The following is a 13593-nucleotide window of genomic DNA, read 5'->3' on the forward strand; positions in this document are numbered from 1 at the left end:
CCTTAAAATAAATAAATAAAGTATGTCCCCAGATCTTTGCAGTTGCTGAATGCTTTATTCTTCATTGTTTCCCATGCTTTTGATTACACATACAAGCACACAGGTACTTAGTAAGTTGTGGTATTCATACTGTAACATTTTCATTCATAGGCTTCCTTAGCCTTTTTGAATTGGAGAACATCTGCTGCTGCTCTAAATGGACAGGAGTTTTGATTTAGCAAACGGGACTTGATTCCCTCAAGATAACTCCTTCATTGCACATTTATCCAAAATCCAATTGAAACTATCCTAGTTTAATGAGCGCCACAAAATTGATGAACTTGTTCCAGTGAGGCTAGCTTTTCCAAGTCTGGCGGTCATTTCCACCCCCACGCCTCCCCTTTCCCAGGGGGTAGTACCGCCCACTCTAGGAAGCACCGCTTGAAACACGGCCAGGAACACCTTCAAATCAGCGCAGAAACAACCGGGCAGACAATGCAGCTGTTTGAGGGGTTCTAGGAGTACCAGCGTGTTACGAAACGGAGGGGGGTGGCACATAAGCCAGAGCCCAGGTCCGCCCCCCCACACACACGCACACGCGGGCATGAGACCTTGAGCTCGGGTGTGTGTGTGTCCCTTTTCTTCTTCAATGTCGCACCAAGCAGCACATAAACCTCAAGGATAAAGTGCTACCCTTGCACCCTGTTTAAACCCGCCAAGCCTAGGTGGGTAGAACGGACAACTGAACCCTATATTTGCATACTGGTGCGCCTCAGCCAATCAGGACGGTATACAGTGGTCAGACAGCCTATCACTTCCAAGCTACGCTCCCAACCTCTTTGCTTGGTCGCTATTTCCTTCCCAACCTTCCAAAACACCTCAGCTCAAGCCTTTCGCACGCCTCCGCCTCTGTCGGCATTCCATGCATTTCACAGGCAGAGTCCCGCCATATAACAGCCAGACAAAGAATCCCAAACGTTCCCAAAACACCTGCAGTTAAGCTCCATAATATACTCCAGCTGGGTAGGTGCTTGCCATCATAGAATCACAGAATTGTAGAGTTGGAAGGGACTCCCAAGGATCATCTAGTCCAACCCCCTGCAAGGCAGGAATATCAGCGAAAGCATCCGTGGCAGGTGGCCACGTGGCACCAAAGCCCCCATGGCATTTAGTCAATTCCAAAAAAATCCCCTCCCCTCCCCTGAGTTCAATGGCTAAATTAATCATGCAGATCTGGAGGAACATCAAGCATATATTTTTCTTTCTGGGGGTGGGGAAGTGAGATTAATAATAAAGGTAAGGAAGATCAGCCGGACAACAGGGGTGTGGAAGCTCTTGTGCCATTGTTCTGCCTGGATTCGACCCACTGGAAATCAAACAGAAAATGACATAAGGCTTGGAGAAGCAATGGCTGATCCCTTCCCTCAAACCAATGGCCTCCTTTTGTAAACAGAACTTCACGGCCGGAATCTCTCGGTGCAAACTAGATGGCATCGGTTTGGTTAAGAAGGCAATGCAATATAAAGCACTGTTATCAAAGCAAGAAAAGGGAAAGGTCCAAATTTTCTCTCCTGGAAAGAAGCATTCATGGATATCTATTAAACATTTTCTTCCTATCTAAGGTTTACAGAGCAAGGAGCTATCCTGCCTGATGTGGGTGAAGGAGTTCATTTTTTAGTCCTCTGTTAATTCAATGATGCATGCATTTTCACAGCTGCATAGGGTATTGTGGGGAGAGGAAGGTTTCCTAGAATTGCAGAGTTGTGAGGGATCCTGAGGGTCATCTAATCCCACCCCCCCGCAGTGCAGGAAACATTTGCTGAACGTGGGGCTCAAACCCACAACCCTGGGATTAAGTCTTGTGCTCTGCCAAATCAGACCTCTCAAAAGGAAAACAAGATTGAAGGTGAGGAAATTTATTAGGACTCCTAAAAGTGTGACTGTCTCTTTAAGAAGTAAGCTGCTGAGGGAATTCTGGGGAAAAGGGACATGCAAAGTAAAAAGCAACCCATTTTTGTTTTGTTATTTCTACTGATTTTGACTGGAATGAATCCTTTCAAAGGTCCCCTTGAAAAACTGCCCAATGTGCTCTTGGCAGGTAAATGTTTTTCATATCAGTCACTCTGGTCTGGAGAGAAACTCCTGTTGGGCCTGAGAGGCAGATTTAGTCTCCTCAGGAGATTCTGAGGTGGGTTTCATTTCCCCACAGATAAAAGAAAGGGAGGAGGGTCTCTCCAGAGAACGAGGCTCCTGAGAACGTGTAGAGTTCGGCTCCTGAGTCAGCGTCAGAAAAAGACACACGTCCCCCTTCATAGTCCAGAGTCACCCGGATCCTCCTGGGCTTCTCATTCAGGGACAGAGGAGAGGAAGAAGGGGAGGTGCAGGCCAAGTACTCATCTCCCCACTTCTCCAAAGCCCACACACCCTCCTCAGGGCTTAAGGGGAAGAGGCCCTTTCTCTCCACAGACTTCCTGGAGACCCCCACACCCCACCCTTCCCCACTTTCCACATTGACTTCCCAGAAATGTCTGCCTGCTGTGAATCCCTCACGTCCCAACACACATAGGCAGCTGCTGAATCTCTCAGGATTGTCGGGCAGAACTTGCTCTTTGTCTCCCAATCTCAGGCTTTTCCGATCCTCAGACAGGATGAGTTTTGGATGGGCTGTGTCTGGATCCAGAGTGACATTTGCTGTTGGGGAGAAGATGAGGGAAAGAGAAGATTAGGCAGTCAGCCAAGAGACAGAAACAGACATTTTGTTAAAAAAACAACAACAACCAAAAACCCCAGATTCCCTTTCAGATCAGTGGGATTTCTCTGCATCACATGCAAGACTTCTCCGTCCTTGCAGGCTTTCATCAGAATAAATATCTTCCTTGTTGGTTTTTAAATCAGTTTTTTTCACTTTCTTATATTCAGTGTGTATTGTGCCTGCCCTCCTTTCAACCCAGGCATTTTCTAAGAGGAAAAACCACCCAGTAAACCATTTACTCATCTCTTCTGTGTTAGTGAAGGGGAAAGAGAGGAGAATTGGAGGAGGCAGGAGAGGAGAGAAGCTGCTTTCCTCTGACAATATCTGTGGGAATTGGCCTTTGGGGACCTCTGGTTGGGGTGGGGGGTGAGGACCCTCCTGTAGTAGTAGTAGTAGTAGTAGTAGTAGTAGTAGTAGTAGTAGTAGATGAGGATCCCCCTGTAGTAGTAGTCGTAATAATAATAATAATAATAATAATAATAATAATAATAATAATATCACACTTTCCTACTGCCCTTCATCCATACGTCTGAGGGTGGTTCACAGCCTAAAAATACAACATAAAAACAAATATAGGTGCCCCCTAACTTACGCAGGGGTCATGGTTTGGCCCCACAAAAGTAAAAATCACACTAGGTGGGGAGCCTGTTTATTCCTGCTCTCCATCTCTCTCACCCACTTGGTCTCTCCTTGCCTTCCTACCATCTTGGAAGTTTAGGGCTTGCCGTCAGGGAAGAGGAGGCAGGTGGCAGGGCAATTTTACAAAGGACTGCTTATTCCATGCTTCTCTTTTGGATTGAATATATACCATAAGACTAGTTCCCTTGGGGGAAAGGGGGAATAACTCAAAAGGTTACCTCTCTGAAGATTTCTGAATGACTGAACATCTGAGGAAGCAAAAAGACAGGCTTAACAGGCTACAATGCATATCTAAAAAATAATAAATATTTTTTACAAAACATCACCATAACATAGCGCCTGTTGTTTCCTTATTTCAAGCAAAAGATTAAATCATAGAACAAATAATTGCAAAGACGACAACTGTAGGCCTAACAAAATAAAAAAATTCCTTCCAGTAGCGCCTTAGAGACCAACTAAGTTTGTCATTGGTATGAGCTTTCGTGTGCATGCACACTTCTGCAGATACACTGATACAGAAGTCACCAGACCCTTATATATAGTGAGAGGGTGGGGAGGGGTATTACTCGGCAGGGTGGTGGGAATGGGTGATTGACTGACTGATAGCTGTTGACGACTTAACGACTGCAATTGGTCTTACAGGAAAAAGCAAGGGGTGAGATGGCTAAAGATTTAAGAATCCAATGTCTTTGTTCAGGCCAGGTCTCTCCATGTTTCCAAGTTTGGTAATGAGTTGCAGTTCAGCAACTTCTCTTTCCAGTCTATTTCTGAAATTCTTTTCTAATAAGACAGCTACTTTGAGATCTTGTATAGAATGTCCTGGGACTGTAGGCCTAAGTAGTGATGTTAAATATTCTCCAAAACATTATTCTCAAGAATTTAATATCACAAGGCCTAAGAAATTAAAGCAACTAACATGTTTAGCTGTAATTCCTGCATTGCAGGGGGTTGGACTAGATGATCCTTGGGATCCTTTCAAACTCAGAAATACATGAGAACTTGACAAGATGGACATTGGACTGACCCTGCAGGATTCTCCTTAAGGGCTTTTGTAAGATATTGTAAGGCTCTGAGGCTTTTTCCTACAATCAAGCAGTATATAAATTTTATGAAAGAAAGCAAAATCTATAAAATTGAGGGGGAAACCAGGATAATAGTCTATAGGCAGGAACGGAACTCAAGACTGGTGTGCAGGTTCTTCGCAGGGACAAGCTCTGCCCCCAATCCAAGCCTTCAAACCCCCTCCCAGTTCATTCATGGGACAGACAAATAATCCAAACAACACTAGAGAACTGTTACCCAGAGTTATGACATTGGTGGGGGTCCCAAAGTCTGCAGAACAGACGGTTCAACACCCATGAAATATCAATCCCCATCCCTCCTGTAAAATTGTTCCTCCCCTGGAAATTTACCCTTTTGAATCTGTTTTCTGTATAACACAGCATCTGAGGAAGCAAAAAGATATAAAGTGTAAGGGCAACACTCTTCCACCAGAAATAAATCTCCATACAAAAGTAACACTTCATAACGTGGCATCCTTAAATTCAAGTACAATTATTAAATATTAATTAAATTGTACAAAATAATTAAAAACTAGAAAATCATAGTAAGAATCTATGAAAATAACTAAAGCTTTAAACAGCAGAATAAGAATATTCAGCATGAATCCTGATGGTCTCTGAACTTTGTCCCTGAAATTGGGCTCTACATTCTTGGACTGGAGGGGAGGCAGAGCAAGAGGAATCCTGTAAAAGAAGGCAGAGGGGAGATGGAGGCAGCCTTAACATCTTCCCAAGTAAAGTGGTGAGGGAAATTATTAAAGCCGTAACTGTGAAACAGAAGGAGAAGTGAAGGTTGATGAGGAAGGATTGGCAGAGCTCTCATGCAAAAGGAAGTCCTTCCTCACAAACATTCTACACATCTTTAAAGTTGTAAACAAGCAGAATTGTGCCCTTTGGGAGCTCATGTGCTCTTGCTTCCACTCTCAATGTGGGAACTCAATGTGGGATGTAACAGATTGAGCTTGAATCCTGACAAGACACAAGTACTGTTTTGTGGGAGACAGGAGGCGGGCAGGTGTGGAGGACTCCCTGGTCCTGAATGGGGTAACTGTGCCCCTGAAGGACTAGGTGTGCAGCCTGGGAGTCATTTTGGACTCACAGCTGTCCATGGAGGTGCAGGTCAATTCTGTATCCAGGGCAGCTGTTTATCAGCTCCATCTGGTACGCAGGCTGAAGCCCTACCTGCCTGCAGACTGTCTCGCCAGAGTGGTGCATGCTCTAGTTATCTGTCACTTGGACTACTGCAATGCGCTCTATGTGGAGCTACCTTTGAAGGTGACCCGGAAACTACAATTAATCCAGAATGTGGCTGGTGACTGGGAGCAGTCGCCGAGACCACATAACACCGGTCTTGAAAGACCTGCATTGGCTCCCAGTACGTTTCCGAGCACAATTCAAAGTGCTGGTGCTGACCTTTAAAGCCCTAAATGGCCTCGGTCCAGTATACCTGAAGGAGCGTCTCCACCTACATCGCTCTGCCCGGACACTGAGGTCCAGTACCGAGGGCCTTCTGGCGGTTCCCTCGCTGCAAGAAGCCAGGTTACAGGGAACCAGGCAGAGGGCCTTCTCTCATTGGAACGCCCTCCCGCCAGATGTCAAAAAGAAAAACAACTACAGTACCAGACTTTTAGAGGACATCTGAAGGCAACCCTGTTTAGGGAAGCTTTTAATCTTTAAGAAATTAGTGTATTTTAATATTTCTATTGGAAGCCGCCCAGAGTGGCTGGGGAAACCCAGCCAGATGGGCGGGGTATAAATAAATTTATTATTATTATTATTATTACTCTCAGGAGATTTTGACACATGAAGCACTAGATATAGCAGCTGCAGGGGGACGTCTGAGGAGGATATGGCTCAGGCCTGGAGAAACAAGCCTGAGCAGGAGGAAGAGGGGGAACTGGGGGCTTCTTAATGCCCTTTGACTCCATTCAGACCAGGAGAACCTCCGAAAGGACAAACCCAGATTGTGTAGACGGGGAACCAAAAGGAAAAGGAGGTTCTGTAGAATTGTAAACAGAAGCACATGGGAGGAAAAAATCCTGACTTTGCTCTACACTCTGTTTCAGCCATGTTCGGTTCTGAAGAAGGAATAGAATTCCCAGTGTGAAATCCTGGCAGCCATTTTTCATTACCCTTCAATTGTTTCATTGCATCTTCCACAAGGTGATTTAGATCACAGGATTCCAAGATCCTGTTCCTCAGCTCTGGAGGGAAAGCAAGTGGCTTCTCTGGACTCTCTCTTTTCTCATATCTGGTGAAAAGAAAAACAATGAATTGTGGCACTGTCTCCCAAATTATTGGGTATCTCAATAACATGAACAAAGTGAAAGTTTATTTCCCAACAGGTCATTTTCAGAATTCAGCTTCAACTCTTGACTCACATCCAGTACATCTTCCACCTCCAAGCATTTCAACTTCCTGCCCTGACTGAGATGGAAAAGTGGGATAAAGCTGGGTGTCCACCACAGATTGGTGAGACCTCAGTCCAAAACCCCTCAGGAGAGCTGTCAGTGGCTTCGTAAGGATGCTAAACAGCACAAGGGGCAAGATGTAACCCCAAGCGACACCACTGTAGGGCTCCCATGGCTTCCAATGGCTTCCAATGATGCTGCCCCATAAAAACTTTCTGGGAAGGTCCCAGGATGTAAGAACCAAACCCCTGAAGTGGAATGCCTGCCATCTCTCCATCCCTGAGCCTCTCCAGAGGATGGGAGTGATGTCCAAAGCTGCCCAGCGGTCAAGGAGAACAACCTCCACCCTTCCTGCCCCCCTCTCTCACCCAGGAAGGACACAATTCCATGCCCAACTGGACTCTCATGCCCAACTGGACTCTCAACTGGACTCTTCCATGCCCAACTGGACATCAGAGGCATCAAACAACCTGACTTTCACCCCCCTCTCCAAACCCCCTTCAGCCTCTCACGCTGGAAACGCTTCCATAAAAAAGAACCTACCTATTCTAGACCAACAGACCTTCCCTCCCTAAGTGCCTCAAAGGGGCTGAGTTACCAGAGTTGGGGGGCTTCTAGTTGGACATGGAAATCTATTGGTACTTCCTAAGCACTTCCCAAGCATCTTTGGGACTTTCTCTTCTAGATATTTGAAATTACTACAATGTCCATGAACAGAAAGTGCAAGAGAAAGAAAAGAGCCCCCCATCCCTGGGTGAAGGGATATGGGGAGGGAGGAGGCAGTTGACCTTGAACCTTGGAGGGAGAATTGGGGGGCCACAAGTTCAAAAGAGGGGGCTCTATTTTTACCTGTGAGATGCTGCAGGGAGTGAGTCCTACAGTCTCTACCCTGCTACCCCTGGAGGGCTATTTTTAGGTTCTTGCATCCCGGCCTCATGGAGTGATGCTAATGGGAATGAGCCAGATCCACTTACCTCTGCAAGGTGCTTCTCACATCCTAAAGGGAAAAAGAGAAGGGGATTTACTGCACACCACAGGCCACACTAGGAAGCCCCCTCAGACCCTGGCCCTTGGATGTCACTCTGCCTTGTACATGCCAAGGTTTGGGGTAAGGATGGTGGAATCAGCCAGTTTTTGTTTCTCACAACCTTTATTTTTCCAATCTGAAATTATTAATTGTTCCGATATCAGGTTCTCCACATTTCCACATCATTTTGCCATAATTGTTTAAAATCCTTATGAAAATCCACCAGCATTTTAGGGAAATTTCACGTTTGTGCGTTGAAGAGAAGATTCCACCTCATCTCTTGTCTTACATTATAATTTAATAACTTTAACCCAGTTTGCATCGTGTAATTCAGACATACGTAAACCTACAGGATAATCCTGCCAGGGCACTATCCCAAATTGTCCCCCAGAGAAGTCCTCAAATTTCAAATTCTATTTTCCATCGGGAAGTAAAAAAAAAAAAAGCACCTGCAGCATAAAATGCCTCCAAAGGGGTAATAAAACAACTCAGTGTTTCTTTGGGCTCCTCCAGACCTCTGCTTTTCCTGTGCCCAGAAAACAGGAGTCCAAGTGGTTTTGCTTTCCCTGCCACTTTCCCTCAGGAAAAACCTTGCTCCAAATCAAATATCAATGATTTTTGCTCTCATTCAGAAGTAAACAGTGGCTTTTCCTGGAGGAAAGGGGTGGGACACGCAGCAGTCTGGATGAGTCCCTCTGTCTTGCTCTTTGGTCACTGTGACTGAGCACCATTTTGGGCTGATCTGGATCCATTGTGAAGGTGATCAACCCAGAAGTTGTGCTTGGTCAACAGACTGGCTAATTTCGGAAGGAGGCCTGAATGCATCCTAGGCGAAGTGCCCCCACAGCTGGAAGGCATTTGGAGACAAAGCATCAGCAAAGAGCAGAAAACCACCTCCAGTTCCATCAAGACCACAGAAGAATCTCTAGTCTGCATTCTGGTGAGTTAAGCATCCCAGGTCTCTTGGGTCTTCCTGTCCATTACAAACCTGACTAGAGGCTCCATCATCTGAGCCCCTGAACTCCTTGCATACATGAAAGGGGCACATTAAGATTGGAGGCAGCCTTTTCATGGATCCTCTGGCTATTCCTTTCACCGTCTTACCTGCAGGAGTTCACTCGCTGGCTGCTGAACCTTTTCCTCCATCTCCTGGATGATCCTCTCAAGAAAGGAGTTTCCTGGAGAGTCTGGCCAGCTGCTCATCCCTTCTCCCTCCAATAGCCTTTTCCACCTCTTCCACATGAGTCAGCAGACGCTTTTCTTCTTCTTCCAGTAACTGGCGCAGTTCTTTGAACTTCTCCACAGTCTTCAGCCTCTCCATTTCTGTTAATTTCTGCAAGAAAAGAGGAGGTCTGAGTGGAAGATGGTCAGCCTTCAAAACATCCGGAAGAGAATTATGAGAATTCCACAGGGAGGACACTTCTGATTTTTCAGAGACATGAAAAGTCCAGTGGCTAAAGATGTAAACATTTATTTTGATCTTTCTATTGACTTATATTTTGCAGAGGACTGCTGCCTAAAGCCAGCAGCTTTTTCCCCCTAGCCATGGATATGTGGGATGTAAAAACATATTGCAGTCAAATACAACAGTCCTACAATGCACATGCTGGGGAATGCTTTGTATCACTCAGGAGAAAACTTGCTGGTTCCTCCTGAGCTGAGACAGACTTCCTTTGCATGTTACTGAATGTGGGTGTGGCCTGTTCTTGGTAGAGGAGCACACAGCCTCCATGTTCTGCTCTATGTGTTCTCCCTTGTGTGTTCCTAAGAGTTAGGAGAAGTGACTGCTCAGTCACAGTCACTAAGTTGGGACTATTTCCCTTACTAAGTTTATCAGACGTCCCCGTTTCCCAGGGACAGTCCCCAGATTTACAAATCAGTCCCCATACAAAATCCTGTTCTTAGTAGAGGAACACATGGCGAGAAGGGAAATCGTGTGCTGGCGGTGCAGCGGCAGCAAGAGGCCCCATTAGCGAAAGCACGCTTCTAGTTAGGAACAGTTTCATGTTAAGAACAGACCTCCGGAACGAATTAAGTTCGTAACTACAGGTACCATTATAAACTCAAATTAGCTGATTCGAAGGTGAATTTACCTAATTTGCTATTCCTGAAAAAATATGGAGACCAAAACAGAGCAATCCTTTGAAATTCACACCTCTGAATTGTTCACAGTTGACCCAGCCAGGTAATGTTCACCAAAAAAATTATTTAGGATAATGTACATATTAAAATATTTGTACAAGGAAGTAGCTACCCTAACATCTGATTCATTTTCAGAATAATAAATGAATAAACAAACTGATATGGGAAAATGAGAAATGGGGAGAAGCTGAAATGGGCAGATTTCCCCATCCCTCCTCAATCCTGACTCGATTCTTCAAGTGCTTGTTCCCTCACTAGTAACAATACAGACACTCACCAGGAGGTCTTTGCTTTCCTTGTTCAGGTCTGCTTGATAGGCCAGAATTTCCTCTCTCTCTTTCCTCAGAATCTTCAGATGGTGACAGATCTGTCCCTAAAGAGAAAAGGAAAAAGTCAGGTTTGATTGAGACACACAGAGAGATGAATATTACACTGGCTTCATGCGCTCGGTGGCCTTGCTATAATAGAAAAGCAGTTTACTGGAGGAAATAAGAGTCTAGAGGTTTTCAACTTTTTTGGGTCCATGACTTCCTTGACCAACTACCTTTTTTCTGTGGCACCCCTGTGGGGCTCAGGATCCCAGTTAGGTCCCCTCTTGCTTGCAGAACTGGCAGCCCCTCACCCTTTCTCAAACACCCTCCCTTGTGGAGTGCTCTCTCAGCCTCCTCTCCTCTCCCCTCTCCTTAGGATTCCTCCTCTTGGTTTCTGAGCCCCAAAGAGAGGTTCCTCCTCATGCTGCCCCACAGGGGCCTGGGACTTGTCTGTCCATTCCTCGCCAGTTTGCTTGCTTACTTTGAGGCTGCCTCAGATCCTGGCAACCAAAACCCCTGTGCAGTCCAGAGGCACCATTTGCCTGTGGAGCTTGTAGCCAGGGCTGCTGCATGTGCTGCAACAAACAGCTGCACAAGCCTTTGGGAGGCAGAGATGGCATCCAAGGAGGGAGGGAAGGAAGGAAAGAGGGACAGAGGCCAGTGTTGCCAGCAGCACCCGTGAGTGAGCATCATTCAAGGCACCCCAGGGTGCCACAGCACACTGGTTGAAAACCACTGCAGAATTGGGATGGAAATTTTTTCGTGTGCAACAAACTAGTCTGGAGACGAGCAAAGGCAGCCATGCTTGCTCCTTGGTCTCCTCCAAGGAGACTTCCAGCCTGACTTCTCATCTTGAGGTCCCAGGGAGACGTGGGAAGAGGAGGAGGAGGAAGAAGGGGGGAGGCAGGATCCAACCTGGGATGTATCAGTCTAACATTAAAGAGATAGTGAGGTCGGCCCAAGAGGCTAGAAATACAGGAATAGAGCAGCGCTTCTCAAAACTTCACCCATTCCAAGCCCCTCTTCTGCAAGCCTAGGGCTTTTCCACCCTTCCTCTTGACCCAGCTGCTTTGCCACTTAATTGGGTCAGATGGCAATTCAGGTTTTCTGCTACTTGTCAGTTATCTTCTCTGCAGAAGTCAGAACCCACATGTGCTTGGACCACCAGGGGAGATTAAAGGGGTGCAGCTTCTTCCATTTCTGGGCCAAAGAAGTTCTTGCTGCAGCCAGAATCCACCTAAGTAGGATTCACCCAGATAGCTCAATTGGCTAGAGCATGGTGCTGATAATGCCAAGGTTCCTGGTTTGATCCCCATATGGGACAGCTGCATATTCCTGCATTGCAGGGGGTGGACTAGATGATCCTTAGGGTCCCTTCCAACTCTACAATTCTATGATCTATGATCTATGATCTTTACTATTTTGTGGCATTATTGACATTGCATGACACAGGAGCATTTTTGCACCACTATAGTAGAACAAGTGAATTATTTTAAAAGGGATTAAAAGGCATTTTAATAAGTTTTTTTCTGAAGCATAATGAGAATCTTATTGCTTTTATATACGGTAATTGCACAGGTCCAATTCTGAGTTGTCATGGAAAAGTCACCTTTCCCCCTAGTCTTTGCAGATGCTACTATGAACCTTCCCGCCATTTGGGACGGGAAAAGATCTTCAACACACACACACACACACACACACCTTATTGCACAGGCCCCCCAGCACCCCCAGAATAAGCGTGCTCCCCACCAGTACGTGCTTCCACCAGCCCCAACTCGAAAATCTGATTCCGACATATACGTTGGGGGGGGGGATCCTGCACCATCTGGTCAATTCCTGGCCACCGCCCCCCCCCCTGCAGCTGATCCCTTGCTGCTCTCTGCTTTGCAGGGCATTAAGGCAGCATCCTGCTAGCCAAAGGAGACATGTACTGAGTTGTGTATGTGCAATTTACATCTGTAGTTTCTAAATATTTATAAAGCAACCTTCCTGGGGGATGGGAATGAGGTTAACCCTTTCTGGCAGAGAGAAAGACTTCAACTCCCTCCTCCCAGCCATCCCAGGAGCCCTCAGGCTTCCCCTGGGCTGCGTTTTACATAATAAACAACCACCAATTCACGCCATGCCTACTTTAGACCTGAGAATTAAAAAGAAAACCTTCCAAGAAGAATCCACAGCTATTTCTCCCCCCTCAAGATCCAGGGATCTCCTACCTTGTATTCCTCGAAAGCCTCCTTCAGAGGAATCACCTTGTGATTTTCATGTTCCTTTGATTTGTCACACACCACGCAGATGGGGGCTTCATGGACTTTGCAGAAGAGTTTCAGGGGCTCCTGGTGCTCCTCGCAGACACTCCATTTTCCTCCCCCCTCCTTTCCCTCTTGAAGGCTGAGATTCTTGGCTATTTCTACGAAGTTTGCCAGTTGCCGATTGGAGATGAGGCTCCTTCTCTGGACTCTTTCTCTGCACTGAGGGCAGGAAGCCTCTGCCTCCGATTCCACCCAGCACTGGATCAAGCAGGATCGGCAGAAATTGTGCCCACACTCTGCGATGATCACTGGATCCTTAAAATATTCCAAGCAGATGGAGCAAGTGGCTTCATCGCAAAGATTCTGGACGGGACGCCCAGCAGCAGCCATGGCTCCCTCGCTCCAAAGACCTGAGTTAAGTTTCACTTTCTCAGTTTTGAGTCACTGGGTGTTTCCTTTCCAGGAAATGACTCAGAAACTCAGTGACCACGTGATCCTTTAAAAAAAATAACGTCAGTCGCCAGATCTTTGCATTTGCTGAATGTTTTATTCTTCATTGTTTCCCATGCTTTTGATTACACATACAAGCACACAGGTACTTAGTAAGTTGTGGTATTCATACTGTAACATTTTCATTCATAGGCTTCCTTAGCCTTTTTGAATTGGAGAACATCTGCTGCTGCCCTAAATGGACGGGAGTTCTGATTTAGCAAACGGGACTTGATTCCCTCAAGATAACTCCTTCATTGCACATTTATTCAAAATCCAATTGAAACTATCCTAGTTTAATGAGCTCCACAAAATTGATGAACTTGTTCCAGTGAGGCTAGCTTTTCCAAGTCCAAGTCTGGCGGTCATTTCCACCCCCACCCCTCCCCTTTCCCAGGGGGTAGTACCGCCCACTCTGGGAAGCACCGTTTGAAACACGGCCATGAGCATCTTAAATTCAGCGCAGAAACCACCGAGCGGAGAATGCAGCTGTTTGAGGGGTTCTAGGAGTACCAGCGTGTTACGGAACGGAG

The 13593-nt window shown here is 46.2% G+C and overlaps 1 pseudogene; it reads right to left on the reverse strand.

Moving 5' to 3' along the window:
- Positions 1–20: 20 nt before the first annotated feature.
- On the reverse strand, positions 21–13059 carry LOC118081331 (zinc finger protein RFP-like; annotated as a pseudogene).
- Positions 13060–13593: the final 534 nt, after the last annotated feature.

Source organism: Zootoca vivipara, chromosome 2, assembly GCF_963506605.1.
Source record: "Zootoca vivipara chromosome 2, rZooViv1.1, whole genome shotgun sequence".
NCBI classification, from domain to species: domain Eukaryota; kingdom Metazoa; phylum Chordata; class Lepidosauria; order Squamata; family Lacertidae; genus Zootoca; species Zootoca vivipara.